The 25,650-nt window shown below is 57.8% G+C and overlaps 1 protein-coding gene, 1 long non-coding RNA gene and 3 pseudogenes across 2 annotated transcripts in view; 4 read left to right on the top strand and 1 right to left on the bottom strand.

Moving 5' to 3' along the window:
- The window catches only part of CSRP1 (cysteine and glycine rich protein 1), a 269,990-nt gene that overhangs the window by 15,382 nt on the left and 228,958 nt on the right, over window positions 1-25,650 (bottom strand). The gene's annotated exons all lie outside the window — the stretch shown is intronic.
- Window positions 10,603-12,716, top strand: LOC138730766 (mitochondrial coenzyme A diphosphatase NUDT8 pseudogene; annotated as a pseudogene).
- On the top strand, window positions 16,829-17,449 carry LOC138730765 (mitochondrial coenzyme A diphosphatase NUDT8 pseudogene; annotated as a pseudogene).
- LOC138730585 (uncharacterized) lies at window positions 20,602-21,904 on the top strand. The gene is made up of 2 exons (XR_011339047.1): window positions 20,602-20,680; window positions 21,150-21,904. It is a non-coding gene; the product is annotated as an uncharacterized lncRNA (long non-coding RNA).
- Window positions 23,048-23,892, top strand: LOC138730764 (mitochondrial coenzyme A diphosphatase NUDT8 pseudogene; annotated as a pseudogene).

Below are 25,650 nucleotides of genomic sequence, written 5' to 3'. Positions count from 1 at the left end.
GGTGATTTGTGATCCTAACACCACCAGCCCCAGGACCCCCTGCCCTGGGCACTGCCCCACCACCAGCCCAGGAACCCCTCGCCACCAGTGGCCTCGAAACCCCCTGCTCCGGGCGCTGTCCCACCACTGGCCCCAGGACCTCCAGCCCCAACCCCGCCAGCAGCCTTGGGACCACCTGCCACCAGCCCCAGGAACCCAACCACAGACCCCACCACCAGCCCTGGGAGCCCCCGCACTGCCCTGGGGATCCCACCTCATCCCACGGGCGGGGGGCACAAGCCCCTTGGAATAGCCACGGTGGCTCCCTTGTTCGGTTGGTATCCTGTTATGCTCAAAATTTTCCTTTAAAGGCAAGCAAAAGCTGCAGGAGAAGGTGTGGAGAAGCGGGGGAAACAGCAAACACACTGGCAACATCTGCCCAGGGGATCCCACCACCACCTCGCTATGGGGGGTGCAGGGACACCAGGATAAGAAACAAGCACAGCAGGACTGCGTGAGGGAAGGCTGCTGCAGGGGTGTTGGAAAACACTTCCAGCCAGCTGGATGGCAGGGGATGGAGCTGTGAAGGGAGAGAGCTGAGAAGGGAAAAGGCCAAAGCACTACCGGCACTGTGCACCCTGGTGTCTGCTAGAGCAGGGATAGTGCCTCCATCTCTGTTAGAGAGAGTCCAGAGGAGTCCACTGAGATGATCCGGGGGCTGGAGCACCTCCCATCGGGGGCTGAGAGAGTTGGGGTTGTCCAACCTGGAGAAGAGAAGGCTCCAGGGAGACCTTAGAGCAGCTTCCAGTACTGAAAGGGGCTCCAGGAAAGCTGGGGAGAGGCTCTTGATTAGGGAGAGCAGGGATGGGATGAGGGAGAACAGTTTCCAGCTGAAAGAAGGGAGATTGAGATGAGATCTTGGGAAGAAATATTTTCCGGTGAGGGTGAGGAGGCCCTGGCACACGTCACCCAGAGCAGTGGTGTCTGCCCCATCCCTGGAGGGGTTCAAGGCCAGGTTGGATGGGGCTTGGAGCCCCTGATCCAGTGGGAGGTGTCCCTGCCCATGGCAGGGGGTGGAACTGGATGAGCTTTGAGGACCCTTCCATCCCAAACCATTCCACGATTCTATGATTCAGTGATTCCACCACCCTGACATCCAACGGCACCTGTCATACCCTCACATCACACATGCCCCCCGTGCCCAAACATCCTGAGAGCAGCCTACAGAATGGGTGGCTGCAGGGCTACAATGTGTGGCTGCCGGGCTACAGAGATGCTGTGTCCATTTTTGGCTCTGTGTTTCTGAGCCAGGGCAACATGGGAGCCCAAGAAGGCCCAGGACCTTTTGATAAACACGCTCAGGCTCCAGGAAGCACTGTTTCCACCATGAAAGGCCGAGGTTGGTCCACATGCCAGCCCGGCACCAAATGCTCTGTCACATGCTGCATGTTCAGACCCCTGGCAAGACTCTGCAGTCCTAGTTCATGTTCGGACATTCCCTTATGTGCTCGTCCCTGCCTAATTCTTATCTTGCTGGGGTACAAACTACCACTCTTTATTCCCCTTGGGAAACATCCACTTGGACCCAGCACTCCCCCTCTACCCGTGGAAGGTGACACCAACAGGAAGGCTGAGAGGGGAGCAGAACACCAGGTGGCACTGGACAGAGAAAGGATCTTCCCTTTCTTAGGCATTTTTTGTGTCCTGGAGCTTTCAGAGAAGGTTCAGTCTGCTAGTACTCCATCACCTGGACTTGGAGGCCAGCAAAAGGCAGCCCCTTCCAGCAGCAGCTCCATGGGGAGCTCTGGGAGGGGATGCCAGCAGAAGGGAACAGTTTTACTGGTGTCTGTAGCTGCTCCCCACCCTGAGCCTCTGCTCCGGCAGTCTCTCGGGCATCTGTGCTCCAAGAGGCTCTTCCAGCCCCTGTCGTAGGCAAGGATGGAGAGAAGCTGGATACTCCAGTGCTCCTAATTGCTGTGGCCAGGATTGTCAAGTCAGGCCAAGATGCAGTTGGCAAAAGCTCCTATTTCATTTCTCCTGCCTGGGCTGGCCTTTTTCTACTCTAAAAATGTAAGCAGGCATTAAAGTAAAAATATAGGTTGCACGGAGAGGTTGTCCTCTCTGGGGCTGAGCTCTCTGGAGTTCCTGGGACCCTTTCCTCACATTGTCCTCTCCTAAGCTGCAGCAGCTCACCTCGAGCAGGCAGCCTGGTTGCAGGATGGCTGAGGAGCCCAGGCTGCTCCGGCTGCTGGGAATGTATTCCCAGCCTTGGGAGGAAGGGAGGAGGGCTGGGAGGGCAGCAGCAGGGTGGTGCTTCCTTTGGACCTGGAAAGCTTTGGCATTAGATTCAATCAGATTTTGCCTGAACTCTGGGTAGGAAATTCCTGGTCCTGAACCAAGGCCTGGAACACAGGAAGGGGATGAGGATCATAAGGGGAATGTGCTGCTCACGTCCTGTGTGCAGCGCAGGCTTTTGTCACAGAGGACCTTTTGTCTTGCGAGTGGGAGAGAAGCCCAGCTGCTATCCCAGCTGAGCACAATGTGCACAAATGGCCATCGCTTAGAGGGGACCCCAGGCCAAGCAGAGCACAGGTGACCTGGAGGACCCAGCCTTGCTAGCCATGGCCGGTCCGGCAGCTCAGGGCAGAGCAAGTCACCCCATCTGTTCAGGGGCATTAGGAACAGTGGCATTAGGAACATATTCTCTGGGCACTCAGGGCCCCACTGGAGGGAACGTGTGGGTCTTAGCTGACAGGGCACAGCCACATTGCAGAGTGGCACCATTTGCCACAATGCGCACTGGCACACTGTGAAGAGGATGCTGACATCAACCACTGCAGCTGGTCATTGACGGAAGAATATATGGTGTTGAGGAGTTTTTAGATCAAAATGGGCACGGATATTTAGATGTGCACAACCCAGCTTCTGCACCTGAATAAAGTTAGCCTTGTAAAAGAATTAGTCACTGTAGAGGACACGTTGCCTTTAAGGTTTCTCTCTGTATTATCAGAAAGTTGCTCTGCCTTGTACTCCTCTCACTTCTCACGGGAGGCTTTCCTCAGTAGTCCTTGACTTGTTATTTTTCACGGCTAGTCCTTGACTTGTTATTTTGTAGACCAGAGTGCTCACATAGCCGTTTCTCATGGGAAAGCATAATACTGTAGGTAAACAATGATTGTTTACTGCTAAAGGAGAACTGACAAATCAGCTTGTAACACCACGGCTCGCCCCTTCTGAAGAGGGGTATAAATGTAATGCAAAATCTCAATAAAACGGCTTCACTTGATCATATTGGTCATGTGATGTCCCTATCCTCTGCAATACGGGACAACACGCAACGATCAATATGATCCAAGTGAAGCCATTTAATCGAAGTTCACAACACATTTTATACCTAACTCAAGCAAGCCATTGTTTTGCAAGCTGATTTGACAATTCTCCATTAGCAACAAGTAATCATTGGTTACAATACATTATTATATTTTCCCATGAGAAATAGCTATGTGAGTATTTCAGTCTACAAATTGGTAAACTACAAGTAACAAGTCAAGGACTACCGAGGAAAGCTTCCCGTGAGAAATGAGAGGAGTATAAGGCAGAACAACTCTCTATTGTTGCAAAGAGAAACCTTGAAGACAGTGTGTCAGTTACAGCAGCTGCTTCTTCTGCAAAGTTAGCTTTAATTCTGGTGCAAAAGCTGTGAGGCCTTATGCTAAGGTGCCTTTATTTCATTTAGCATAAGCTGCTCAGTGGTTGGGGTGCTCATTAAATGTCCTCTGGTTCGTAACCATCCATCAGGTCATGATGGCCACGGACCTCCACAGGGTTCCCCAGGGCCTTGTAGAGAGTTAGAGCCATTCCCCAGGGCTGACGTTGCCCCAGCACACAGGGATGAGCATCCTTCCCCTGGAGGATGGGAAACCTCTGCCAGATGACTCGAAGGATGTGCCCAGCACATGGAGCTGGACATGGTGCTGCAGATGCCGACTTCCAGAAGACTGGACAGACCTGCCCGTCCAGCTGGCTTCCTACACATGGGAGGCAGGGGCTGGTGGATTTCAGAGGCTCACAGACCCCTACTTCATAGGATAAGATAGAGCAAGAGGAAATGGCCTTAAGTTGCACCAGGGCAGGTTCAGAATAGACACCAGGAAAAATTTCTTCACCGAAAGGGTTCTCGGGCACTGTCCCTGGAGTAGTTTAATAGATGAGTGGATGAGGTGCTCAGGGATCTGGTTTAAGAGTGGACAGGTATGTTTGGATTCAATGATCTCAAAGGTCTTTACTAACCAAGTGATTCTATGATTCTAAGTCTCTCTTTATCTAAAGATGGTAAGGTCAGACAAAGAATTGGTCCTGTCCCAATTAGTGGAGATTTGGCTGTTGTGAAGTTCATAATAACATTAAAACAAGTCCTTGGAAAGTAATAGAATATGCATGAGATTTATGGGAAATGTTATACCCATGCATGTAGGTGGGAAATATCTTCTGTCCCCAGCTCTCGTCTCATTACACATGATTAGTGGAATTATCCCCCTTGTGTCCAGGCTGTAATAAAGGATGTTTGCTTTCTAAAACTCCAGAATGAGTCTTAGCGAGTTTATTTGCCAGCATTTTCAGTATCATTTTAAATAAATCCATTATTTGTAAGGAAACGGTTACAGGAAATTCAAAGACTGAAAAGAAGGAAAGTGTTACTTAAAGATATTAACTCCTGGGAGCACACAGTGGTGGCTTTTGCTCAGGATCCAGGAGCTGCATTGCCAAGCCATGCATTTGCATGTTTAGCACCCCAGGAGCAGACCTGGAATAACAAATTTTTGTTCAGAAACTCCCTGCGGAAATAGGAGGAAGGCCAGAGCTGAACTCAATTTGAAGGAATACATCACCAGAAAGATGAGGTAGGACTGTAGTCATACATGTAGTAATACCAGGGATCCAGGGTGTCTGAGATGGCAGAAGGATGGCAAGAGGCTCATAGGCACAGACAACAGTCTCCTCTTCCAGCCAAGTTTGGGGGTAGATTCCATTTTCAAGAGAAGTCAGACCTGGAAGAGAAGAGAAGTCAGATTTTAACCATAAAACTGTTCACACAATTATCATAAAACATATATAAACAATGTCTGTTGTACTTAGCAAATTAAAACTTGGATTCCCACATTACAACTACAATTAAGGTGATAACTGCAAGTAATGTAGACAGAAGTTGTCCTGCTGGACAGCCAGTTTTGATCCAGTCAAGTCCTCTGTGCCAGGTGTAATTCATTGCCTGTAAAACAAAAGAAAACTTTCTCCGTCCTTTTAAAAGGATGGGAAGATCCATCTGGTTAAGATTCGATGTGTTTTCCCAGAGTAATCCTGAGCCTCCCACGTATAAACCTTTTTGAGTTTGGTCAGTATCATTGGGACATTGCCAATATGAGGCAGTTTTGCTAAGATTGGTTGTCCAGAATGATATTCTATTTAGCCATCTAAAATCAGCTGTCAATCTCCAACCTCCGTTCAGTTTTTTTACTGGCCAAATGGGCGAATTGTATGGGGACTGTGTTCGTGATATTATGCCTCGGTTTTCCAAATCCTGCACCACCTCGTCTATTCCTTTTATTGCTGCAGCTGGAAGTGGATATTTTTGAATGGGGAAGAGGAATTGAAACCTCCATTAAGGAAGAATGTTTCGCAGATGCCTGATTCACTTGTGGTTCAGGGGAAAATTCTAATGGATTTGTGTTATGTGCAAAACTCCAGACTGTACCATCAGGGAGTTTCCACTGTCTTCCCAGCAACAAATCAAAACCTAAAATGTTTACATGCGTGGCACCAATCAAAACTTCGTGTAAGGCACTGTTTCATTTGACCTGGTAAGCCAATTGTAAAAAGCGCCATGGGACATCAGTGTTTTATATTATCAATTCCCATAATTTCAATATAAGGTTGGCCACCTTTTATGCCTAGTAATTTAGCTGTCTTTTGTGACAACACTGATACTTGTGCACCAGTATCTATCAGACATTCAACACAAGTTTTCTGCTTGCTAACAGAGAGAACAATAGTGGGGAAAGGAGTAATTAACAGAGTCTTAGCACCACATAATGGTCTAGCCCCTATCCACATCCCTGACTCAGCAAAGCAGGAGCCCCCTTCAGCAGCTGGGGAGGGTGCAGGATATGTCACCCGCTCAGAAAAGCTCCAACACCATCAGAGCAGGAAAACCCCACGGAGGGCAATGAAGGTAAGCTCAGCCCCGCTGCTGCTGTCAAGTCCTCAGGGGGGACCTTGGGGAGCTGTGCTGAGCCTGAGCTCTGGCCGGCTGGCCCAGGGGCAGGAGAAGGGCAGGCTGCCTCGCTCTTGGCCCCAGAGAGGGAGGGCGTCCCTCGGTGCTCGCCTCCCCGCTTCCAGGGAGCTTCCTGGAGAAGAGACCGCAGGAGAGGGGACTCACTTTGCTCTGGTTTCTTCGCCCAGGGCCAGCCTGCACTATGCGCCGCCTAGTGTCTAGTTCCATCACCTCCCTGGGGATGTGGCAGAGGAACATCTTCTTTCCTGTGTACGTACGACCTATTCCTACTGCGGGCGGGTGACAAACGGGATGTCTGAGGGTTGGTGCAAGCCCAGGGGAGAGCAGAGGGTGTTCTCCAGCCAGCAGCCCAGGGCTCCCGTTTGGGCCCTGAAGCTCAGACGCTGCTTGTACTGGGGCTGTTCCCCAGGAGAGCCAAGAGCAGAGCCCCCCGGCAGACACAGTCCCATGCGTCACATCTGTGGGACATCGAGGGAAAAGAGCCCTGCTTTCCAGCCAGAGCGACAGCAAGGGCCACCCCAGAGAGGCTGTGGCAAAGCAGGCTTTATTTGCAATACCTCTTCCCTTCCCCACATTGTTTCCCTTTGCTTTCGGAAGGTGCTCCTGAAGCCCTTCCTTTGGGCCAGAGCTGCTGGCAGTGTGGAATGGTGTGGACAGGAATCCTCTTCCTCCTGGATGCTGCTCCATCACCTCGCTGCCAGCAGCAGGTTTTCAGCCCCAGGAGGGAAATGCACCTGGAAGGGCTTTACCCAAGACTTGGGTCCTTGACAGACACCCGACTCCCTCTTTTGCAGGAAAGAGACTGTGTTGCACCACAAGCAGCTCTTCAAAATCCTTGCCTTGCTGCTCCTTGTCTTTCTTGGTGAGTTTTCCTGAGCAAAGCTGGGAAAGCGACGACCCAGCTGTGCTGGATACCAGCTTTCCTCTGGGACCAGGATGTGGCCCACGTGCTTCCTGAGCACGGCCACGCCTGGGACTGGCTTTTGGCCTCCCAGTCAGACCAGCAGCGTCCTGGCCGAGGCGCTACTGCAGCCACTGGAGCACGTGGCTCGCTCCGTCCGCGAGAGACGAGCGCAGCTCTTCCCAAGCCTCAGCTGGGGATTGCCGGAGGGGAGAGCCGTGCAGGGGGAGCGATGGAGAGGTGCCTCTCCCAGCGCATGGAGCCTGGTCTGGGTGCTCCCTCAAGCGCTGATGAGGAACAGGGCTGGGTTCTGGGGCACTGAGCACGCCTGGAGATCCCAGCCTTGTCTCGTCCAGCCCAGGCACGGCCAGGAGACTGCACCTGCCAGGATCGCTGGCCACCCCGCTCTGATAACTATCTCTTGATGCAATTGCAGTTTTCGGTTTTGGCTGGACCTGGTGCTCGGTTCCGACCCAGACGTCCACAGAGGTGGGTGACTTCGGTGGGGCCAGCACGTCCTGCGAGGAGGCGTTGCTGCCAGGGTCCAGCTGAGGCTCTTGAGCTGCCACGCAGGGTGGCCCAAAGCAGCGCTTTTGCCGGCTCTTCCTAGGGAAGCCTCTCCTGGGAAGCCCTGGTGGCTCTGGCAGGGGAAGCTCCAATGGAGCATTTTTCCCTTTCAGGTACAGAGTAGTGTCAGTGTGGAAAAAGGCCTGCAGGAGCTGAGGTAAGAGATGTTTCCTGACTGGAATTGGCTCTGTGCAGGAGCGTCAGTCGACCTCGTGCTCCCTGCAGTCATCTTCCTCTCAGCCGGGGCTCCCGTCCTTCCCTGGTTCCTTTCCCTTTTGCTCAGTCTGGCGCGGAAGGGGAGCACGGGCACAGCAGGGACAGGGCGGGGGTCTCCCCTCTGGCTGAGCTCCCCCACTCCCAGAGGGAACGGGCCGCTCTCTGACAAGATCCGCTTTCCTCTTCCTGCAGGGAGTTTGGCTATGAGGATCGCCAAGTTTTGAAGCTTCAGAAAGAAGATGGGGCTGAGCTGACCGTGGGCCCAGAGGCCTTGGAAAAGGTGATCCTGCAGCTTTGGGAGGAGGCTGGGCTGGGCAGCAGCCCCAGGAAAGGGTTCCTTGCGGATGGTGGGGTCACCGCATCCTCTGCCCCATCTTGCCCGCATCCTCTGCCCCAGCCGGGTGGTGGATTTTCTCCCCAGTGTCCTTGCTCCCACACTCCTCCCTAACAGCGCCTTTTCAGGGGTGGGACGCAGGTGCTGGGCATCCCTGCAGAGCCCCTGGGCAGAGACGTGGCTCTGCTAGCCCCTGCCTGGGATGGGTTCAGATTCTGCTCTGCTCCGCAATGCTGAGGGGCCCCTGGGTCAGGCAGGGAAAGCCTCCGGCTTCTCTCCATTGCTTCACAGGCGCCTCATTTTCTAGCTGAAATCGAACGCCCCGGGCACACGAGTGCTCACACTTCTAGCTTTGTCAGCGGTTGTGTCGTTCCCAACGCGCTCTCACACTTCATTGCTGCTGTTCTGGTTGCAGGGTCAGGCTTCTCCAGGACTCCAACTGCACGTCCGAGTCCATAATGTCCAGGTGAACATCTTGAAAAGAGATGGACAGACTGGCCTCTCTGTGACGATTGACACCTCCCCCGTGCGGAAGGATGGCGCTGATTTGATAGAAATGAACAATCCAGGGTTAACACTTGAGACTGGGCCTGGCGTTCCTCCTTAAAACTGACCTTGGTATGTTGATAGAAGAAGCGCATAACAAAAGCCCAGAACTCAGCGCCTGAAAGTCCCTGAAACGTCCGTCCGGAGTATTGTACCAGCCCCCTTCGAGTGCTTGACATCTTTTAACCAATCTTGTAACTACTTAAGGTGCATGGACAGTACAGTAGGACCAATTGTAAGTTGTTTTATTAGCCTGTGCTCTGCTAGAAAAGTATATAAGGAGTGTTGTGTTTATGAATAAACGAGAACGACTATACTCACATTGAGATTTCATCGCTACTCGGGGTCCGACTCCCACTCCCACACCCCTGCAGAACATGGAGGTGGCTGGAGGGAGCGTCTGGCAAGGCTCTGGCCCTGGTGAAAAGACCTTCAAAACTCATCCAGTTCCAACCCCTCTGCCATGGGTAAGGACACGTCTTCCTCGATCAGGTTTCCCTTTCCAACTTTGAACATCTCTGGGTACGTGGATCCAGTGGCCATTGCATGGGATTGGAAATGGAATTTCTTGGAGCTGCTTGTTTTCTTTCAGTCCCATTAAAGCTCATTAAACGTTGCTTCCAAGCTGCAAGCCTCACCTTCCCTCATTTCCCTTTTCCTGGGGTGGGTTAGTTTGGGACTAAAAGCTGCCCAGGTTAGCTGCTGTCCTGGCTGGCGGGGATAAACCGGGTCCCAGGAGCATTCCCCCAGAGCTCCTGAGAGAGGGGGCTGAGAGCAGCAATCCCAGGATGCGGAGGGTGTTCTCAGCACGGTCAGCAGCGTTCCTGGTCCATCGCGAAGTCGCAGGAGGGGCAGGATGTGTAGGACATGGTGGGGACGAAGCCATGGGGCTTGCTCCCCTGTCAACTTCCCTTTGAAATGGATCTCACGCTCAGAAAAGCTCCAACACCATCAGAGCAGGGAAACGCCACTGAGGGCGAGGAAGGTAAGCTCAGCGCTGCTTCTGGCGGTGAAGTCCTCAGGGGTGACCAAGTGCGTAGTGTCCTGGACAAACATGATGTCACCAGTTGCTTGTGGTTCTACTTGTGGTTCCCATGCAATAAGCCTTGACTTGTCGGAGCTTTATCCCCAAACCAGTTGTGCAGACCCAAAGATTCTTCTTTGGGGTTTCATAGAATCTTAGAATCACAGAATAGTTTAGGTTTGAAGGGACCTTAATGATCATCTACTTCCAACCCCCCTGCCATGGGCAGGGCCACCTCCCACTACATGACGCTGCCCACGGCTCCATCCAAATGGGCATGAACACCTCTAGGGATGGGGCAGCCCCAGCTTCCCTGGGCAGCCTGTTCCAGGGCCTCAGCGCTCTCACCCAAAACCCTGGATCAGAGGGGTGAGTGGGCCAGGATTGGGCTCCATCCACCCTGCAGGGGGCTGAGAGTCCATCTGGGGTGGGGTAAAAGCCCCAGCTCCCGGTGCCAAGGGCTCACGGCAAACCAGATGAATGAAACCAACTGTAAAGGGACTCAACCACCTCCCTGGGCAGCCTCTGACAGTGCCCAATGACCCTGCCAGTGTAAACATTTTTCCGAATTCCCAGTCTGATCCTGCCCTGGCGCATCTTGAGGCTGTTCCCCCTTGTCCTATCACCCATCACTCAGAGTATATGCATGGAAGGATTTCATTCTAGTCCTCCCCTGTCCCAGGGGGCGGCGGGGGGGGGGCGGTTCTCAGTCCCTCCGCGGTGCCCGGTGCGTCCCCGGGGCGATGCCGGCGGGGTGGGCCGCTCGGTGGCCCCCCGGGCCGCTGTGGGAGCGGCGCTGCCGGGCCTCGCTGCGCGGGGCGGGCCGGGCCGGGGCGGCGGTGCTGGTGCCGCTGTGCTCGCTGCGGGGCCGCCCCACGCTGCTCTTCACCCTCCGCTCCCGCCGCCTCGCGGGGCCCCACAGCGGCGACGTCAGCTTCCCCCGGGGGCGGCGGGAGCCGGCGGACCGGGACGCGGCGGCCACGGCGCTGAGGGAGACGCGGGAGGAGCTCGGGCTGCGGCTGCCGGAGGACGCGGTGTGGGGGCAGCTGAGGGAGATCCCGGACTGGCAGGGACAGCTGGTGGCTCCCATCGTGGCCAACCTGGGACCTCTGGAGGACCTAACGCTGACCCCCAACGCCGACGAGGTGGAGGAGGTCTTCACGCTGCCCCTGGATCACCTCCTGCGTGAGGAGAACCAGGGCTACACGCACTTCCGCACGGGCGGCCGCTACGCCTACACCTTGCCCGTCTTCCTCAACCGCCCCCACCGTGTCTGGGGGCTCACGGCCATCGTCACCGCGCTCACCCTGGAGCTGCTCGCGCCCGGCTGCTACCGCAAGAAAACCCACGTGCTGTCCCCCCCCAGGAGGGGTGACCCCCCCCAGGGCCACGCTTTTGGGGTGCTGGAAGAGCTTCCTCGGAGCAGATCGTGGTGTCCCCCTTCACACGGACCTTGGAAGCCACCGCGCCCGCGGGTGCCGTCGAACACTGTGATTTGGTTAAAAACAAAGCCATATTTGGAACCTCTCGTGGCACGAGGATGGGACTGAGGTGCTGAGGGACATGGGTTAGTGATTGATGGGGATGGTTGGACTCGACGATCCAGTGGGTCCTCTCCAACCTGGTGATTCTGTGATTCTGTGATTCTGTGTGCACTGGGGATTTCATGGCCCGACATCTGCCTTTAGAAACTGTGTGGTTTGCCCTTGGTGGTGCAAGGCAGGGAGAGCCAGAATGGGCGCCGGGCTGGGTTCAAGGGCCCCATGGGCAGGGGCTCCCAGTGCAGCTCTGCTCCGTGCGGGGAGCAAATAGGCTCTTCCTGTGTGATGTCACAATCGCCACCGTGGTGTCCCAGCTGGCTGCCCACCAGGCCTTTGGAAGCACGGGGCAGCAGCCCTCAGACTGCCCTGGGACTGCTCCCCAGAGCAGACGTGCAGCGAGCAGGTCGCTGCTGTTCTCTCTGACTGGGCTTTTTCCCACCGGCCCCTGTGTGTGCGGGGAGCCTACACTTGCCGCGATGGCAAAGAGAAAGGCTCCTCAGAGGGGTTCTCGGGGTCAATGCCCCTATAACCTTAGGAGCAGGCAGGCCCATGGGTAGGAAGCAGGGGGTTCATGCCCAGGCTGTGGGGTCGGTTTGGGGGCAGGGCTGTGGCTGAACCCCGGTCTGTGAGGTGCAGAGCAGCGGGGTAGCCGCCAGCGGGGTTGTGGAGCAAAGCCCTGGGCTGGCCAAGTCCCCTCGGGAGGGGCTGGGGCTGGGCTGCCAGCCGGGCTCATTCTGCTGGCCCAGAGCCGGGGGCAGCAGGGGCTCCTGGGGAGCCAGGGATGGGGAAAGGAGAAGGGGGAGCCTTGCAAACCCCCAGGCTGCTGCTCTCTCGCTGTTAACGGGATGGCCCCGGCTCTGGCAAGGGTGTCCACTCTGGCTGCTGCTGCCGCCTCGGCTCCCACAGCCCGGGGCTGGGGAACAACCAGAACGTGGCTTTTTCCTCCCCCAGGAACGTTCACTTAGAAATGGAGCTCACGCTTCAAAAAAATAAAACTCCATCAGAGGAGGAAAATTCCACTGAGGGCAATGAAGGTAAGCTCAGCCCCGCTGCTGCTGTCAAGTCCTCAGGGGGGACCTTGGGGAGCTGTGCTGAGCCTGAGCTCTGGCCGGCTGGCCCAGGGGCAGGAGAAGGGCAGGCAGCCTCGCTCTTGGCCCCAGAGAGGGAGGGCGTCCCTCGGTGCTCGCCTCCCCGCTTCCAGGGAGCTTCCTGGAGAAGAGACCGCAGGAGATGGGACTCACTTTGCTCTGGTTTCTTCGCCCAGGGCCAGCCTGCACTATGCGACGCCAAGTGTCTAGTTCCATCACCTCCCTGGGGATGTGGCAGAGGAACATCTTCTTTCCTGTGTACGTACGACCTATTCCTACTGCGGGCGGGTGACAAACGGGATGTCTGAGGGTTGGTGCAAGCCCAGGGGAGAGCAGAGGGTGTTCTCCAGCCAGCAGCCCAGGGCTCCCGTTTGGGCCCTGAAGCTCAGACGCTGCTTGTACTGGGGCTGTTCCCCAGGAGAGCCAAGAGCAGAGCCCCCCGGCAGACACAGTCCCATGCGTCACATCTGTGGGACATCGAGGGAAAAGAGCCCTGCTTTCCAGCCAGAGCGACAGCAAGGGCCACCCCAGAGAGGCTGTGGCAAAGCAGGCTTTATTTGCAATACCTCTTCCCTTCCCCACATTGTTTCCCTTTGCTTTCGGAAGGTGCTCCTGAAGCCCTTCCTTTGGGCCAGAGCTGCTGGCAGTGTGGAATGGTGTGGACAGGAATCCTCTTCCTCCTGGATGCTGCTCCATCACCTCGCTGCCAGCAGCAGGTTTTCAGCCCCAGGAGGGAAATGCACCTGGAAGGGCTTTACCCAAGACTTGGGTCCTTGACAGACACCCGACTCCCTCTTTTGCAGGAAAGAGACTGTGTTGCACCACAAGCAGCTCTTCAAAATCCTTGCCTTGCTGCTCCTTGTCTTTCTTGGTGAGTTTTCCTGAGCAAAGCTGGGAAAGCGACGACCCAGCTGTGCTGGATACCAGCTTTCCTCTGGGACCAGGATGTGGCCCACGTGCTTCCTGAGCACGGCCACGCCTGGGACTGGCTTTTGGCCTCCCAGTCAGACCAGCAGCGTCCTGGCCGAGGCGCTACTGCAGCCACTGGAGCACGTGGCTCGCTCCGTCCGCGAGAGACGAGCGCAGCTCTTCCCAAGCCTCAGCTGGGGATTGCCGGAGGGGAGAGCCGTGCAGGGGGAGCGATGGAGAGGTGCCTCTCCCAGCGCATGGAGCCTGGTCTGGGTGCTCCCTCAAGCGCTGATGAGGAACAGGGCTGGGTTCTGGGGCACTGAGCACGCCTGGAGATCCCAGCCTTGTCTCCTCCAGCCCAGGCACGGCCAGGAGACTGCACCTGCCGGGATCGCTGGCCACCCCGCTCTGATAACTATCTCTTGATGCAATTGCAGTTTTCGGTTTTGGCTGGACCTGGCGCTCGGTTCCGACCCAGACGTCCACAGAGGTGGGTGACTTCGGTGGGGCCGGCACGTCCTGCGAGGAGGCGTTGCTGCCAGGGTCCAGCTGAGGCTCTTGAGCTGCCACGCAGGGTGGCCCAAAGCAGCAGCTTTTGCCGGCTCTTCCTAGGGAAGCCTCTCCTGGGAAGCCCTGGTGGCTCTGGCAGGGGAAGCTCCAATGGAGCATTTTTCCCTTTCAGGTACAGAGTAGTGTCAGTGTGGAAAAAGGCCTGCAGGAGCTGAGGTAAGAGATGTTTCCTGACTGGAATTGGCTCTGTGCAGGAGCGTCAGTCGACCTCGTGCTCCCTGCAGTCATCTTCCTCTCAGCCGGGGCTCCCGTCCTTCCCTGGTTCCTTTCCCTTTTGCTCAGTCTGGCGCGGAAGGGGAGCACGGGCACAGCAGGGACAGGGCGGGGGTCTCCCCTCTGGCTGAGCTCCCCCACTCCCAGAGGGAACGGGCCGCTCTCTGACAAGATCCGCTTTCCTCTTCCTGCAGGGAGTTTGGCTATGAGGATCGCCAAGTTTTGAAGCTTCAGAAAGAAGATGGGGCTGAGCTGACCGTGGGCCCAGAGGCCTTGGAAAAGGTGATCCTGCAGCTTTGGGAGGAGGCTGGGCTGGGCAGCAGCCCCAGGAAAGGGTTCCTTGCGGATGGTGGGGTCACCGCATCCTCTGCCCCATCTTGCCCGCATCCTCTGCCCCAGCCGGGTGGTGGATTTTCTCCCCAGTGTCCTTGCTCCCACACTCCTCCCTAACAGCGCCTTTTCAGGGGTGGGACGCAGGTGCTGGGCATCCCTGCAGAGCCCCTGGGCAGAGACGTGGCTCTGCTGGCCCCTGCCTGGGATGGGTTCAGATTCTGCTCTGCTCCGCAATGCTGAGGGGCCCCTGGGTCAGGCAGGGAAAGCCTCCGGCTTCTCTCCATTGCTTCACAGGCGCCTCATTTTCTAGCTGAAATCGAACGCCCCGGGCACACGAGTGCTCACACTTCTAGCTTTGTCAGCGGTTGTGTCGTTCCCAACGCGCTCTCACACTTCATTGCTGCTGTTCTGGTTGCAGGGTCAGGCTTCTCCAGGACTCCAACTGCACGTCCGAGTCCATAATGTCCAGGTGAACATCTTGAAAAGAGATGGACAGACTGGCCTCTCTGTGACGATTGACACCTCCCCCGTGCGGAAGGATGGCGCTGATTTGATAGAAATGAACAATCCAGGGTTAACACTTGAGACTGGGCCTGGCGTTCCTCCTTAAAACTGACCTTGGTATGTTGATAGAAGAAGCGCATAACAAAAGCCCAGAACTCAGCGCCTGAAAGTCCCTGAAACGTCCGTCCGGAGTATTGTACCAGCCCCCTTCGAGTGCTTGACATCTTTTAACCAATCTTGTAACTACTTAAGGTGCATGGACAGTACAGTAGGACCAATTGTAAGTTGTTTTATTAGCCTGTGCTCTGCTAGAAAAGTATATAAGGAGTGTTGTGTTTATGAATAAACGAGAACGACTATACTCACATTGAGATTTCATCGCTACTCGGGGTCCGACTCCCACTCCCACACCCCTGCAGAACATGGAGGTGGCTGGAGGGAGCGTCTGGCAAGGCTCTGGCCCTGGTGAAAAGACCTTCAAAACTCATCCAGTTCCAACCCCTCTGCCATGGGTAAGGACACGTCTTCCTCGATCAGGTTTCCCTTTCCAACTTTGAACATCTCTGGGTACGTGGATCCAGTGGCCATTGCATGGGATTGGAAATGGAATTTCTTGGAGCTGCTTGTTTTCTTTCAGTCCCATTAAAGCTCATTAAACGTTGCTTCCAAGCTGCAAGCCTCACCTTCCCTCATTTCCCTTTTCCTGGGGTGGGTTAGTTTGGGACTAAAAGCTGCCCAGGTTAGCTGCTGTCCTGGCTGGCGGGGATAAACCGGGTCCCAGGAGCATTCCCCCAGAGCTCCTGAGAGAGGGGGCTGAGAGCAGCAATCCCAGGATGCGGAGGGTGTTCTCAGCACGGTCAGCAGCGTTCCTGGTCCATCGCGAAGTCGCAGGAGGGGCAGGATGTGTAGGACATGGTGGGGACGAAGCCATGGGGCTTGCTCCCCTGTCAACTTCCCTTTGAAATGGATCTCACGCTCAGAAAAGCTCCAACACCATCAGAGCAGGGAAACGCCACTGAGGGCGAGGAAGGTAAGCTCAGCGCTGCTTCTGGCGGTGAAGTCCTCAGGGGTGACCAAGTGCGTAGTGTCCTGGACAAACATGATGTCACCAGTTGCTTGTGGTTCTACTTGTGGTTCCCATGCAATAAGCCTTGACTTGTCGGAGCTTTATCCCCAAACCAGTTGTGCAGACCCAAAGATTCTTCTTTGGGGTTTCATAGAATCTTAGAATCACAGAATAGTTTAGGTTTGAAGGGACCTTAATGATCATCTACTTCCAACCCCCCTGCCATGGGCAGGGCCACCTCCCACTACATGACGCTGCCCACGGCTCCATCCAAATGGGCATGAACACCTCTAGGGATGGGGCAGCCCCAGCTTCCCTGGGCAGCCTGTTCCAGGGCCTCAGCGCTCTCACCCAAAACCCTGGATCAGAGGGGTGAGTGGGCCAGGATTGGGCTCCATCCACCCTGCAGGGGGCTGAGAGTCCATCTGGGGTGGGGTAAAAGCCCCAGCTCCCGGTGCCAAGGGCTCACGGCAAACCAGATGAATGAAACCAACTGTAAAGGGACTCAACCACCTCCCTGGGCAGCCTCTGACAGTGCCCAATGACCCTGCCAGTGTAAACATTTTTCCGAATTCCCAGTCTGATCCTGCCCTGGCGCATCTTGAGGCTGTTCCCCCTTGTCCTATCACCCATCACTCAGAGTATATGCATGGAAGGATTTCATTCTAGTCCTCCCCTGTCCCAGGGGGCGGCGGGGGGGGGCGGTTCTCAGTCCCTCCGCGGTGCCCGGTGCGTCCCCGGGGCGATGCCGGCGGGGTGGGCCGCTCGGTGGCCCCCCGGGCCGCTGTGGGAGCGGCGCTGCCGGGCCTCGCTGCGCGGGGCGGGCCGGGCCGGGGCGGCGGTGCTGGTGCCGCTGTGCTCGCTGCGGGGCCGCCCCACGCTGCTCTTCACCCTCCGCTCCCGCCGCCTCGCGGGGCCCCACAGCGGCGACGTCAGCTTCCCCCGGGGGCGGCGGGAGCCGGCGGACCGGGACGCGGCGGCCACGGCGCTGAGGGAGACGCGGGAGGAGCTCGGGCTGCGGCTGCCGGAGGACGCGGTGTGGGGGCAGCTGAGGGAGATCCCGGACTGGCAGGGACAGCTGGTGGCTCCCATCGTGGCCAACCTGGGACCTCTGGAGGACCTAACGCTGACCCCCAACCCCGACGAGGTGGAGGAGGTCTTCACGCTGCCCCTGGATCACCTCCTGCGTGAGGAGAACCAGGGCTACACGCACTTCCGCACGGGCGGCCGCTACGCCTACACCTTGCCCGTCTTCCTCAACCGCCCCCACCGCGTCTGGGGGCTCACGGCCATCGTCACCGCGCTCACCCTGGAGCTGCTCGCGCCCGGCTGCTACCGCAAGAAAACCCATGTGCTGTCCCCCCCCAGGAGGGGTGACCCCCCCCAGGGCCACGCTTTTGGGGTGCTGGAAGAGCTTCCTCGGAGCAGATCGTGGTGTCCCCCTTCACACGGACCTTGGAAGCCACCGCGCCCGCGGGTGCCGTCGAACACTGTGATTTGGTTAAAAACAAAGCCATATTTGGAACCTCTCGTGGCACGAGGATGGGACTGAGGTGCTGAGGGACATGGGTTAGTGATTGATGGGGATGGTTGGACTCGACGATCCAGTGGGTCCTCTCCAACCTGGTGATTCTGTGATTCTGTGTGCACTGGGGATTTCATGGCCCGACATCTGCCTTTAGAAACTGTGTGGTTTGCCCTTGGTGGTGCAAGGCAGGGAGAGCCAGAATGGGCGCCGGGCTGGGTTCAAGGGCCCCATGGGCAGGGGCTCCCAGTGCAGCTCTGCTCCGTGCGGGGAGCAAATAGGCTCTTCCTGTGTGATGTCACAATCGCCACCGTGGTGTCCCAGCTGGCTGCCCACCAGGCCTTTGGAAGCACGGGGCAGCAGCCCTCAGACTGCCCTGGGACTGCTCCCCAGAGCAGACGTGCAGCGAGCAGGTCGCTGCTGTTCTCTCTGACTGGGCTTTTTCCCACCGGCCCCTGTGTGTGCGGGGAGCCTACACTTGCCGCGATGGCAAAGAGAAAGGCTCCTCAGAGGGGTTCTCGGGGTCAATGCCCCTATAACCTTAGGAGCAGGCAGGCCCATGGGTAGGAAGCAGGGGGTTCATGCCCAGGCTGTGAGGTCGGTTTGGGGGCAGGGCTGTGGCTGAACCCCGGTCTGTGAGGTGCAGAGCAGCGGGGTAGCCGCCAGCGGGGTTGTGGAGCAAAGCCCTGGGCTGGCCAAGTCCCCTCGGGAGGGGCTGGGGCTGGGCTGCCAGCCGGGCTCATTCTGCTGGCCCAGAGCCGGGGGCAGCAGGGGCTCCTGGGGAGCCAGGGATGGGGAAAGGAGAAGGGGGGGCCTTGCAAACCCCCAGGCTGCTGCTCTCTCGCTGTTAACGGGATGGCCCCGGCTCTGGCAAGGGTGTCCACTCTGGCTGCTGCTGCCGCCTCGGCTCCCACAGCCCGGGGCTGGGGAACAACCAGAACGTGGCTTTTTCCTCCCCCAGGAACGTTCACTTAGAAATGGAGCTCACGCTTCAAAAAAATAAAACTCCATCAGAGGAGGAAAATTCCACTGAGGGCAATGAAGGTAAGCTCAGCCCCGCTGCTGCTGTCAAGTCCTCAGGGGGGACCTTGGGGAGCTGTGCTGAGCCTGAGCTCTGGCCGGCTGGCCCAGGGGCAGGAGAAGGGCAGGCTGCCTCGCTCTTGGCCCCAGAGAGGGAGGGCGTCCCTCGGTGCTCGCCTCCCCGCTTCCAGGGAGCTTCCTGGAGAAGAGACCGCAGGAGATGGGACTCACTTTGCTCTGGTTTCTTCGCCCAGGGCCAGCCTGCACTATGCGACGCCAAGTGTCTAGTTCCATCACCTCCCTGGGGATGTGGCAGAGGAACATCTTCTTTCCTGTGTACGTACGACCCATTCCTACTGCGGGCGGGTGACAAACGGGATGTCTGAGGGTTGGTGCAAGCCCAGGGGAGAGCAGAGGGTGTTCTCCAGCCAGCAGCCCAGGGCTCCCGTTTGGGCCCTGAAGCTCAGACGCTGCTTGTACTGGGGCTGTTCCCCAGGAGAGCCAAGAGCAGAGCCCCCCGGCAGACACAGTCCCATGCGTCACATCTGTGGGACATCGAGGGAAAAGAGCCCTGCTTTCCAGCCAGAGCGACAGCAAGGGCCACCCCAGAGAGGCTGTGGCAAAGCAGGCTTTATTTGCAATACCTCTTCCCTTCCCCACATTGTTTCCCTTTGCTTTCGGAAGGTGCTCCTGAAGCCCTTCCTTTGGGCCAGAGCTGCTGGCAGTGTGGAATGGTGTGGACAGGAATCCTCTTCCTCCTGGATGCTGCTCCATCACCTCGCTGCCAGCAGCAGGTTTTCAGCCCCAGGAGGGAAATGCACCTGGAAGGGCTTTACCCAAGACTTGGGTCCTTGACAGACACCCGACTCCCTCTTTTGCAGGAAAGAGACTGTGTTGCACCACAAGCAGCTCTTCAAAATCCTTGCCTTGCTGCTCCTTGTCTTTCTTGGTGAGTTTTCCTGAGCAAAGCTGGGAAAGCGACGACCCAGCTGTGCTGGATACCAGCTTTCCTCTGGGACCAGGATGTGGCCCACGTGCTTCCTGAGCACGGCCACGCCTGGGACTGGCTTTTGGCCTCCCAGTCAGACCAGCAGCGTCCTGGCCGAGGCGCTACTGCAGCCACTGGAGCACGTGGCTCGCTCCGTCCGCGAGAGACGAGCGCAGCTCTTCCCAAGCCTCAGCTGGGGATTGCCGGAGGGGAGAGCCGTGCAGGGGGAGCGATGGAGAGGTGCCTCTCCCAGCGCATGGAGCCTGGTCTGGGTGCTCCCTCAAGCGCTGATGAGGAACAGGGCTGGGTTCTGGGGCACTGAGCACGCCTGGAGATCCCAGCCTTGTCTCCTCCAGCCCAGGCACGGCCAGGAGACTGCACCTGCCGGGATCGCTGGCCACCCCGCTCTGATAACTATCTCTTGATGCAATTGCAGTTTTCGGTTTTGGCTGGACCTGGCGCTCGGTTCCGACCCAGACGTCCACAGAGGTGGGTGACTTCGGTGGGGCCGGCACGTCCTGCGAGGAGGCGTTGCTGCCAGGGTCCAGCTGAGGCTCTTGAGCTGCCACGCAGGGTGGCCCAAAGCAGCAGCTTTTGCCGGCTCTTCCTAGGGAAGCCTCTCCTGGGAAGCCCTGGTGGCTCTGGCAGGGGAAGCTCCAATGGAGCATTTTTCCCTTTCAGGTACAGAGTAGTGTCAGTGTGGAAAAAGGCCTGGAGGAGCTGAGGTAAGAGATGTTTCCTGACTGGAATTGGCTCTGTGCAGGAGCGTCAGTCGACCTCGTGCTCCCTGCAGTCATCTTCCTCTCAGCCGGGGCTCCCGTCCTTCCCTGGTTCCTTTCCCTTTTGCTCAGTCTGGCGCGGAAGGGGAGCACGGGCACAGCAGGGACAGGGCGGGGGTCTCCCCTCTGGCTGAGCTCCCCCACTCCCAGAGGGAACGGGCCGCTCTCTGACAAGATCCGCTTTCCTCTTCCTGCAGGGAGTTTGGCTATGAGGATCGCCAAGTTTTGAAGCTTCAGAAAGAAGATGGGGCTGAGCTGACCGTGGGCCCAGAGGCCTTGGAAAAGGTGATCCTGCAGCTTTGGGAGGAGGCTGGGCTGGGCAGCAGCCCCAGGAAAGGGTTCCTTGCGGATGGTGGGGTCACCGCATCCTCTGCCCCATCTTGCCCGCATCCTCTGCCCCAGCCGGGTGGTGGATTTTCTCCCCAGTGTCCTTGCTCCCACACTCCTCCCTAACAGCGCCTTTTCAGGGGTGGGACGCAGGTGCTGGGCATCCCTGCAGAGCCCCTGGGCAGAGACGTGGCTCTGCTGGCCCCTGCCTGGGATGGGTTCAGATTCTGCTCTGCTCCGCAATGCTGAGGGGCCCCTGGGTCAGGCAGGGAAAGCCTCCGGCTTCTCTCCATTGCTTCACAGGCGCCTCATTTTCTAGCTGAAATCGAACGCCCCGGGCACACGAGTGCTCACACTTCTAGCTTTGTCAGCGGTTGTGTCGTTCCCAACGCGCTCTCACACTTCATTGCTGCTGTTCTGGTTGCAGGGTCAGGCTTCTCCAGGACTCCAACTGCACGTCCGAGTCCATAATGTCCAGGTGAACATCTTGAAAAGAGATGGACAGACTGGCCTCTCTGTGACGATTGACACCTCCCCCGTGCGGAAGGATGGCGCTGATTTGATAGAAATGAACAATCCAGGGTTAACACTTGAGACTGGGCCTGGCGTTCCTCCTTAAAACTGACCTTGGTATGTTGATAGAAGAAGCGCATAACAAAAGCCCAGAACTCAGCGCCTGAAAGTCCCTGAAACGTCCGTCCGGAGTATTGTACCAGCCCCCTTCGAGTGCTTGACATCTTTTAACCAATCTTGTAACTACTTAAGGTGCATGGACAGTACAGTAGGACCAATTGTAAGTTGTTTTATTAGCCTGTGCTCTGCTAGAAAAGTATATAAGGAGTGTTGTGTTTATGAATAAACGAGAACGACTATACTCACATTGAGATTTCATCGCTACTCGGGGTCCGACTCCCACTCCCACACCCCTGCAGAACATGGAGGTGGCTGGAGGGAGCGTCTGGCAAGGCTCTGGCCCTGGTGAAAAGACCTTCAAAACTCATCCAGTTCCAACCCCTCTGCCATGGGTAAGGACACGTCTTCCTCGATCAGGTTTCCCTTTCCAACTTTGAACATCTCTGGGTACGTGGATCCAGTGGCCATTGCATGGGATTGGAAATGGAATTTCTTGGAGCTGCTTGTTTTCTTTCAGTCCCATTAAAGCTCATTAAACGTTGCTTCCAAGCTGCAAGCCTCACCTTCCCTCATTTCCCTTTTCCTGGGGTGGGTTAGTTTGGGACTAAAAGCTGCCCAGGTTAGCTGCTGTCCTGGCTGGCGGGGATAAACCGGGTCCCAGGAGCATTCCCCCAGAGCTCCTGAGAGAGGGGGCTGAGAGCAGCAATCCCAGGATGCGGAGGGTGTTCTCAGCACGGTCAGCAGCGTTCCTGGTCCATCGCGAAGTCGCAGGAGGGGCAGGATGTGTAGGACATGGTGGGGACGAAGCCATGGGGCTTGCTCCCCTGTCAACTTCCCTTTGAAATGGATCTCACGCTCAGAAAAGCTCCAACACCATCAGAGCAGGGAAACGCCACTGAGGGCGAGGAAGGTAAGCTCAGCGCTGCTTCTGGCGGTGAAGTCCTCAGGGGTGACCAAGTGCGTAGTGTCCTGGACAAACATGATGTCACCAGTTGCTTGTGGTTCTACTTGTGGTTCCCATGCAATAAGCCTTGACTTGTCGGAGCTTTATCCCCAAACCAGTTGTGCAGACCCAAAGATTCTTCTTTGGGGTTTCATAGAATCTTAGAATCACAGAATAGTTTAGGTTTGAAGGGACCTTAATGATCATCTACTTCCAACCCCCCTGCCATGGGCAGGGCCACCTCCCACTACATGACGCTGCCCACGGCTCCATCCAAATGGGCATGAACACCTCTAGGGATGGGGCAGCCCCAGCTTCCCTGGGCAGCCTGTTCCAGGGCCTCAGCGCTCTCACCCAAAACCCTGGATCAGAGGGGTGAGTGGGCCAGGATTGGGCTCCATCCACCCTGCAGGGGGCTGAGAGTCCATCTGGGGTGGGGTAAAAGCCCCAGCTCCCGGTGCCAAGGGCTCACGGCAAACCAGATGAATGAAACCAACTGTAAAGGGACTCAACCACCTCCCTGGGCAGCCTCTGACAGTGCCCAATGACCCTGCCAGTGTAAACATTTTTCCGAATTCCCAGTCTGATCCTGCCCTGGCGCATCTTGAGGCTGTTCCCCCTTGTCCTATCACCCATCACTCAGAGTATATGCATGGAAGGATTTCATTCTAGTCCTCCCCTGTCCCAGGGGGCGGCGGGGGGGGGGCGGTTCTCAGTCCCTCCGCGGTGCCCAGTGCGTCCCCGGGGCGATGCCGGCGGGGTGGGCCGCTCGGTGGCCCCCCGGGCCGCTGTGGGAGCGGCGCTGCCGGGCCTCGCTGCGCGGGGCGGGCCGGGCCGGGGCGGCGGTGCTGGTGCCGCTGTGCTCGCTGCGGGGCCGCCCCACGCTGCTCTTCACCCTCCGCTCCCGCCGCCTCGCGGGGCCCCACAGCGGCGACGTCAGCTTCCCCCGGGGGCGGCGGGAGCCGGCGGACCGGGACGCGGCGGCCACGGCGCTGAGGGAGACGCGGGAGGAGCTCGGGCTGCGGCTGCCGGAGGACGCGGTGTGGGGGCAGCTGAGGGAGATCCCGGACTGGCAGGGACAGCTGGTGGCTCCCATCGTGGCCAACCTGGGACCTCTGGAGGACCTAACGCTGACCCCCAACGCCGACGAGGTGGAGGAGGTCTTCACGCTGCCCCTGGATCACCTCCTGCGTGAGGAGAACCAGGGCTACACGCACTTCCGCACGGGCGGCCGCTACGCCTACACCTTGCCCGTCTTCCTCAACCGCCCCCACCGCGTCTGGGGGCTCACGGCCATCGTCACCGCGCTCACCCTGGAGCTGCTCGCGCCCGGCTGCTACCGCAAGAAAACCCACGTGCTGTCCCCCCCCAGGAGGGGTGACCCCCCCCAGGGCCACGCTTTTGGGGTGCTGGAAGAGCTTCCTCGGAGCAGATCATGGTGTCCCCCTTCACACGGACCTTGGAAGCCACCGCGCCCGCGGGTGCCGTCGAACACTGTGATTTGGTTAAAAACAAAGCCATATTTGGAACCTCTCGTGGCACGAGGATGGGACTGAGGTGCTGAGGGACATGGGTTAGTGATTGATGGGGATGGTTGGACTCGACGATCCAGTGGGTCCTCTCCAACCTGGTGATTCTGTGATTCTGTGATTCTGTGTGCACTGGGGATTTCATGGCCCGACATCTGCCTTTAGAAACTGTGTGGTTTGCCCTTGGTGGTGCAAGGCAGGGAGAGCCAGAATGGGCACAGGGCTGGGTTCAAGGGCCCCATGGGCAGGGGCTCCCAGTGCAGCTCTGCTCCGTGCGGGGAGCAAATAGGCTCTTCCTGTGTGATGTCACAATCGCCACCGTGGTGTCCCAGCTGGCTGCCCACCAGGCCTTTGGAAGCACGGGGCAGCAGCCCTCAGACTGCCCTGGGACTGCTCCCCAGAGCAGACGTGCAGCGAGCAGGTTGCTGCTGTTCTCTCTGACTGGGCTTTTTCCCACCGGCCCCTGTGTGTGCGGGGAGCCTACACTTGCCGCGATGGCAAAGAGAAAGGCTCCTCAGAGGGGTTCTCGGGGTCAATGCCCCTATAACCTTAGGAGCAGGCAGGCCCATGGGTAGGAAGCAGGGGGTTCATGCCCAGGCTGTGGGGTCGGTTTGGGGGCAGGGCTGTGGCTGAACCCCGGTCTGTGAGGTGCAGAGCAGCAGGGTAGCCGCCAGCGGGGTTGTGGAGCAAAGCCCTGGGCTGGCCAAGTCCCCTCGGGAGGGGCTGGGGCTGGGCTGCCAGCCGGGCTCATTCTGCTGGCCCAGAGCCGGGGGCAGCAGGGGCTCCTGGGGAGCCAGGGATGGGGAAAGGAGAAGGGGGAGCCTTGCAAACCCCCAGGCTGCTGCTCTCTCGCTGTTAACGGGATGGCCCCGGCTCTGGCAAGGGTGTCCACTCTGGCTGCTGCTGCCGCCTCGGCTCCCACAGCCCGGGGCTGGGGAACAACCAGAACGTGGCTTTTTCCTCCCCCAGGAACGTTCACTTAGAAACGGAGCTCACGCTTCAAAAAAATAAAACTCCATCAGAGGAGGAAAATTCCACTGAGGGCAATGAAGGTAAGCTCAGCCCCGCTGCTGCTGTCAAGTCCTCAGGGGGGACCTTGGGGAGCTGTGCTGAGCCTGAGCTCTGGCCGGCTGGCCCAGGGGCAGGAGAAGGGCAGGCAGCCTCGCTCTTGGCCCCAGAGAGGGAGGGCGTCCCTCGGTGCTCGCCTCCCCGCTTCCAGGGAGCTTCCTGGAGAAGAGACCGCAGGAGATGGGACTCACTTTGCTCTGGTTTCTTCGCCCAGGGCCAGCCTGCACTATGCGACGCCTAGTGTCTAGTTCCATCACCTCCCTGGGGATGTGGCAGAGGAACATCTTCTTTCCTGTGTACGTACGACCTATTCCTACTGCGGGCGGGTGACAAACGGGATGTCTGAGGGTTGGTGCAAGCCCAGGGGAGAGCAGAGGGTGTTCTCCAGCCAGCAGCCCAGGGCTCCCGTTTGGGCCCTGAAGCTCAGACGCTGCTTGTACTGGGGCTGTTCCCCAGGAGAGCCAAGAGCAGAGCCCCCCGGCAGACACAGTCCCATGCGTCACATCTGTGGGACATCGAGGGAAAAGAGCCCTGCTTTCCAGCCAGAGCGACAGCAAGGGCCACCCCAGAGAGGCTGTGGCAAAGCAGGCTTCATTTGCAATACCTCTTCCCTTCCCCACATTGTTTCCCTTTGCTTTCGGAAGGTGCTCCTGAAGCCCTTCCTTTGGGCCAGAGCTGCTGGCAGTGTGGAATGGTGTGGACAGGAATCCTCTTCCTCCTGGATGCTGCTCCATCACCTCGCTGCCAGCAGCAGG

This window comes from Phaenicophaeus curvirostris, chromosome 24, assembly GCF_032191515.1.
Source record: "Phaenicophaeus curvirostris isolate KB17595 chromosome 24, BPBGC_Pcur_1.0, whole genome shotgun sequence".
In the NCBI taxonomy this organism is placed as follows: Eukaryota; Metazoa; Chordata; class Aves; order Cuculiformes; family Cuculidae; genus Phaenicophaeus; species Phaenicophaeus curvirostris.
This window is presented reverse-complemented; position numbering and strand designations above follow the sequence as displayed.